A 7,196-nucleotide genomic window follows, 5' to 3' on the forward strand; every position below is an offset into this window, starting at 1 on the left:
ATACAATGTGGGACTAAACTATTCTGAACAGATTGACATCAGCTCTGGAGAGGCTGAGTTGAGCTGGTTCAAAGCACTTTCACTAGCAGCTGGGTGCCCTGCAGTCTACAGTTTTTCTGCCATTTACTCAAAGATGATTTCAGTTTTCTAAGGCAACATTGATAAATAGATCCAGTGTGGAAGATCAGTCTGACTCTAGACAGACATGCAGACTCAGAAGTCCCAAAATCCATCCATCCATCCATTTTCCAACCCGCTGAATCCGAACACAGGGTCACGGGGGTCTGCTGGAGCCAATCCCAGCCAACACAGGGCACAAGGCAGGAAACAATCCTGGGCAGGGTGCCAACCCACCGCAGGACACACACAAACACACCCACACACCAAGCACACACTAGGGCCAATTTAGAATCGCCAATCCACCTGACCTGCATGTCTTTGGACTGTGGGAGGAAACCGGAGCGCCCGGAGGAAACCCACGCAGACACGGGGAGAACATGCAAACTCCACGCAGGGAGGACCCGGGAATTGAACCCAGGTCCCCAGATCTCCCAACTGCGAGGCAGCAGCGCTACCCACCTCACCACCGTGCCGCCAGTCCCAAAATCACACACGTTTATTTTGTGTCTTCACTGCACACAGCACAATGCACCAAACACCCACAATTACTCAATCCTTTACTTTTCTTTCCTTTCTTCTTTTTACTTCTGTTCTTCTGTCGCCTCTACTCCACTTCTCGCAAGCTCCGTCCTCTGCCTCCCGACTCTGGCTCCTTGAATGGAGTGAGGCGGCCCCTTTTATATTGCACCCAGATGTGCTCCAAGTGCACCCTGATTTTCCTGCAGCACGTTCTGGTGTGGCAGAAGTGCTGCATGGGCCCCCGGATTCTCGTCCGGCAGCACTTTGTGGTGTGATGGAAGTGCTGCAGTCCATGGCTCCGGGACTCTCCAGGCGCCCCCTGGTGGTGGCCATGGACCCCCACAGGGTTGAGCTTCCAAGCTTCCGTGGCCCCTATGCAATCCAGGAGGGCTGCCCTCTTGCATCCCAGGGAAGGAACTGCCCCTCTCCTGGACCTTTGCTTCTCCAGGCGTCTGTCACAACAGAAAACTTGATTTGTCCCCAGAGGGAAATTGAGCTTTTTACACAAGCTCTTTAAACAAATAAATAATAAATAGTTAAATAAATAAATACACACACTTTGATCTGAACATACACCAGAATTACTATAAAGCAATAAAATTAAAAAGAAAGAAAAGTTCTGACTTGGCTATCAGAGTGACAAATCGCTCACCGGAAGCTATTCAGTTACTATGCGCTCTTTCAAATGACACTCTTCTTCAGTATTAAGGAAGACATGGAGATAACGTCTCAGGATTGGCAAACTGGGGAGGTAGTCATCTTTTTTTAAAGGGTTGAACAAAAGGAGTGCATTCCATCCAGCAAGGCTTCATGCTGCTTCACTTTCCTGGAAAAGTTCCCGTTGGAGTAATCGAATACGGACTTTGGCCAACGGTCAAACCTCAGGTCCAAATGGAGCAAACTGGATTCCTTTCCCTGCTCTGTCTGGATCACTTTTCTCACTTTTCCAGGACTGTAATAATGTTGCCATGCTAGTCTTGTCTTGTACTAACCACATACCCAGAAGTCTGTACCAAAAAGTATGTACCAAAATTTAAGGTTCTAGTGCTGCTCTCATCATTTAATGTCATGGTCCTACTTGATTATGTTTTATATTCACTATATAAGTTCCTTTTGTGTCTTCTTTGTTTAATTCCAATGTTTCTTATACATGTTTATGTAATGTGTAGTTATTTTTGTAAGTATGTATTCATGTTCTATTATGCCCCTTGTACATTGTGGGTGGGTCTCCAAGAGGCGGGGCCACCTGTCTGTCTCTGTGTTGAACCGCCCCCCAGCCCTACAAACATGGCACACTTCGTCTCTTCTTGCTGTGGTGAGTTCTCTTGTGTCTTATGATTTACTAGGCCTGCTACCTGACAGGTGATAAAATAATTCTGTCACTTGCCCTACATGTACCTTCAGCGCCTCTCCTCTGTTTTCACTTCACCCAGCGCTCCCTTTCTCAAGCACATTCCCGTAATGCCTGCTTCTTAGATTCTGTCATTATTTTTGAGGCACCCGTCTGGTTTAATACTTGCTGTCTTTGAAGGTGACTCTCTAAGCATGGCTCATATGCCATCACTCCTCCTCGTGCATCTCACACTCGCACTTCCTCTTTCAATCACGTCACCAAAACTAAACTGACCAATCACACCAAAGCCATACCGGCCAATCAGATTACTGCTGATGGACTGGACTCACAAACATTACTGTTTTATTATTTAGTAGATTGCTTTCTGACCTCTACTTTGTTTTTGACCCCTCTTCTTCTTGGATTGGCTTTCAGACTGCCTTCAGTCATATCCATTTTGCCCTTTTGTGATCTTAAACCTTTGAAGTTTTATAGCCTTTTTGAAAACAAAAATTTTATTTTTTATCAAAACTAAGGGGCTGTGCCCCCTACTCACTTTGCTCACCCACCCCACAATCCCCACCCCCGGGGGCGCACTTCACGCTAGCCACTTCGCATCTCTGCAGCTCATGTTGTGAAGGGGGAGGGGGGCTAAGGAGATGCGGACGGATCAGCTGCTGGCTTGCTGCTAGCTACTACCAAGCTGCGTGATCTGCATTTTGTGCTGCGCGCTGATCATTTAAAAGCCTGTACAGCAGCTGTCCTTTTGTGTCACTTCCTTGTCTCACAGGACGTTAAAGTGTCTCCGAGAAATTGTTTGTAAGTAGGGCGTGACGTGCAAGTAGTGTCGCGGGACTTCAAAGTGTCTCTCCGAGATGATCACGTCTCGATCCAAGATTTTTTTATATAATAAATAGATTATTTTTCTGTCCTTTATTATACAGCCAGGGGTTTATGGTTACCCCCTCTCTGTCAGGACTTTGCTAAAGTATTTATTGGACTTATACTTTTGTGGCCAGTCTCCAAATTACAGGGCCTGCTCCCTCCAAAGCCAGCAGGTCTCCCATGGGAATTGACTGAGTCAAGTGTGCCTCTGCTGCATGCAACAGTGAAGAGTCTGGCCTGCTCCTCAGCCAGTGTGAAGGCCCAGTGGATTTCATTTGGTAAGAACTCCCATGTCATAACAGTTCAGTGCCTATTTTGGCAATAAGACTTTTGTTTACATACTTGGCATTAAGAGGGGGCGTTTTGTGCCCTATCTAGTTTGTGATTTGCATAGACAGGGTCCCAGGGATGGAGATTATCCAGGTTGGAGGCCTAAAGACATGTGAGCCATGCTTTCTCAGCATGGCTCATATGCCATCACTCCTTCTTGTGCATCTCACACTCATGCTTACTCTTTTGATTGCATCACAAAAGCCAAACTGACCAATCAGGTTGCTGCTGATGGACTGGACTCACAGACCTTAGTGTCTGTGTCTATGACCTTAGACTTTAGTGTCTGTGTCTAAAGGTTGCAGCTCAGTTGTTTTCGATGATGTAACCTCTTGGCCTCAGAAGTTTGTATCTTCAGATTTGTGGTGCTGTTAATTGATCACTGATTTTTTTTCCAAAGTCATTGTTAATAAAAGGCAACTTATTGTTGTGAACTACAGAGTTCCTAATCACATAAGATCTGAAAAATGTTCAAAATACCCACTAGATGGCGAACAAAAACATCAAACCCCAGCTAGTAATGAGAGTGCAATGTTAAGATAGATAGATAGATAGATAGATAGATAGATAGATAGATAGATAGATAGATAGATAGATAGATAGATAGATAGATAGATAGATAGATAGATAGATAGATAGATAGATAGTTTATTAATCCCAAGGGGAAATAAGTCTTTATAAATAAGATTTATTTTTCACGGTGGCGCAGTGGTAGCGCTGCTGCCTCGCAGTTAGGAGACCTGGGTTCGCTTCCTGGGTCCTCCCTGCATGGAGTTTGCATGTTCTCCCCGTGTCTGCGTGGGTTTCCTCCGGGCGCTCCGGTTTCCTCCCACAGTCCAAAGAAATGCCGGTTAGGTGGATTGGTGATTCTAAATTGGCCCTAGTGTGTGCTTGGTGTGTGAGAGTGTTTGTGTGTGTGTGTCCTGCGGTGGGTTGGCACCCTGCCCGGGATTGGTTCCTGCCTTGTGCCCTGTGTTGGCTGGGATTGGCTCCAGCAGACCCCCGTGACCCTGTGTTCAGATTCACCGGGTTGGAAAATGGATGGATGAATGTATTTTTACAAAAAATGCTCTCTAACCAAAAACAAAATATCCTGGGAACACAAAAGGTCAAGGCATTGCATGAAGCAACAAAGGCAATCCAAGGCAAACATAATACATAATCTGAAGGCAAAGTCAAAAAAGATAGCAATGGTTAAAAAAAAAATCCAGGAAATCACAAAAACAAGCATAATAACAATAATCACTAGAGGAACTCACCAACGCCACAATGAACCGCAGGGGACTGTGGATTTTCCTCAGCCTTAATAGGACTTTATAGGGCCCAGAAAACACAAGAAATTTCATAGAGACACATTGACATATAGAAACTATATAATGTAAACTGATAACATAAAAATTGAACAAAATAGACATAAATGTGACATTGGAACCCCCAGCCAGGGGAGGGAAATCTGGCTGAAACACAACACTTATAATCTTTACATATTGATAGATCTGAATTAAAATAAGAAAATGCTAATTGGCTGAAGAAAAGAGAATCATCAAGTTGGGGAAAGTTCTTAAGTGTAAAGTACCATGTCACTCACTGACCATTCACTGGACCTGGTGGTGGTAGAAGATGTCAACATGCCAAGCTGGACCAGCTAAGTCACCGTCTCCTTAGCAATAAACTTCTCAGGAATTTTCGTTTGGTCACAGGTCAACTGAGAGAGCAACCTAGGTTGGTTCTGCACTGGATCTTCTCACAGTGAATCAGGTCAATGCCCAGAAGTCACCCCAACTGCACACTCAATCACTTCAACTAAGGTGTCTCTACCTGGGTGGTGTCACATTATTACGATCCTCATCAAGCCAGAGTGAGTCCTGCACAGGAATCTTATTCCAACCACCTGTACTCACTATCTCATTCTTTTAAAATTACACACAAGTAGTAATGTTGATGAGAGTTGAGATGACCAGTAAACTGAAAGTTTTATCCAAGGCCTTATTTGCAAAGTTGCTACTACAATATAACAAATTCAGCAGTTGAGCTCTCAAGACTTACAAGTTACAGAGGTGGATCTACCATCAGGGTGTTCTGGGTGCACATCCAGGTCCCCGTGACAACAAGAGGGCTTTCCACCAATAGCCCCTCCCGCACCAAAATTATTAAGGGGGATCCCATGGTCAATGGAATGATTAAGTATCCGCAAGTCGAAATGATCAAAGAGATCCCAGGGGGCGATGTAGCAATCAAATTCTGTGCCAAAATTGTTACTGATGAATACCGTGCTGCATTAAACGATCTGGTGTTCACAAGCTACATTTGTTAGAAATTTAATCAACTCCAGGGTCCTGACATGTTAAGGTGTTAAGTCTTATAGGAAAGGCTAAAGAGGATTAAAGAGGTTGGGAGAGGAAATGCAATACGAGAAATCAAACAATTCAGACATCATGATTCAAGTGTAGATGTCGGACTTTCATTTAAAGGGATGTGAATGCATTTCAGTCACACAATACTATTTCTACACGGTTTCCCCATTTCAGGGCACCATAATGTTTGTACACAGCAATGGCAGGTCTATTAAAGCCATTGTCATATTTAGAACTTTGTCACATATCCCATAATGCAATGACTGCTTGAAGTCTGTGATAGACATCAGCAGGTGCTGAGGGTCTTCTCTGATAATGAAGCGTTTAATGTGGCCATCTTCAGCTCCTGCTTGTTTCGGAGGGGCTTGTCCCCTTAAGTTTTCTCTTCAGCATATGGAAGGCCTGATCAATTGAATTTCAATCAGGTAACTGGCTTGGTCATTCAAAAATTTTCCATTTTTTAGCTTTGATAATCTCCTGTGTTGCCTCAGCAGTGTGTTTGGCTCAATATGTTGTCATAGGATGAAATGCCATACAGTGATTTTGGAGGCACTGACTGGACTTGAGAAGATGAGATGTTTCTATACACCTCAGAATATATTGTGCCGCTGCTGTCAGCAGTAACATAATCAATGACGAGAAGTGTGCCAGGACCTGTGGTAGCCGTACATGCCCAAGTCATAACACCCCTAGCACTGCCATGTTTAACAGATGAGGTGGTCTGCTTTGGATCTCAGGTAGTTCCTTTTCATCTCCACACTTTGTCATCACTCTGATGAGGTTCATCTTTGTCTCTTCTGTCCACAAGACCTTTCCCAGAATTCTGCAGGCTCTTTGAAGTCCTTTGTTACAAACTGTTATCTGGCCATCCTTTTCTTGTGGTCTGCACCTTGCAGTTTGTCCTCTGTGTTTCTGTTCATGACGTCTTCTGCTGATAGTCGTCTCTGACACACACACATCAGCTCCCTGAAGACTGTGTATGATCTGTTGCATAGGCATTTGGGACTTTTTCTTGACCATAGTGAGGATTCTTCTGTCCTCAGCAGTGGAGATCTTCCTTGGCCTACCAGTTCCTTTGTGATTACCAAGAGGAAATGTAATACGAGAAATCAAATAATTCAGGCATCGTGATTAAAGTGCACATGTCAGACTTTCATTTAAAGGAATTTGCATTATGGGATATGAGCCCACCAGTGTGTTCTTTCTTCTTCATGATATTCCAGACAGTTGATTTCTATCATCCTAAGGTTTTACTGATGTCTCCAATGGTTTTATTCTTATTTTTCAGCCTCATAATGGCTTCTTTGACTTTCATTGTCACAGTTCTTGCCCTTATGTTGAACAATGGCAACTAGAGACTCCAAAGGGTAGAAGCAAACCGAGGTGTCTTATGAAGCCATGAAACCCGCTTGAGGAATCACAAACACCTGTGATGCCAAAGGGTCCCAAACATTATGGTGTCCTGAAAAGGGGGGGCTGAAATGTCTGTGAATCCCCTTCAATGAAAGTCTGCAATGTACACATTAATCACGATGTCTGAATTGTTTGATTTCTAATTGTAAACTGTGGAGCAGAGGGGTAAATCAAGGAAAAATGAGTCTTTGTCCCCAACATTATGGAGTGCACTTTACTTTCACTAGAGAATGAACCTTACA

The sequence above is a fragment of the Erpetoichthys calabaricus genome, chromosome 10 (genome assembly GCF_900747795.2).
Source record: "Erpetoichthys calabaricus chromosome 10, fErpCal1.3, whole genome shotgun sequence".
Classification (NCBI taxonomy): domain Eukaryota; kingdom Metazoa; phylum Chordata; class Cladistia; order Polypteriformes; family Polypteridae; genus Erpetoichthys; species Erpetoichthys calabaricus.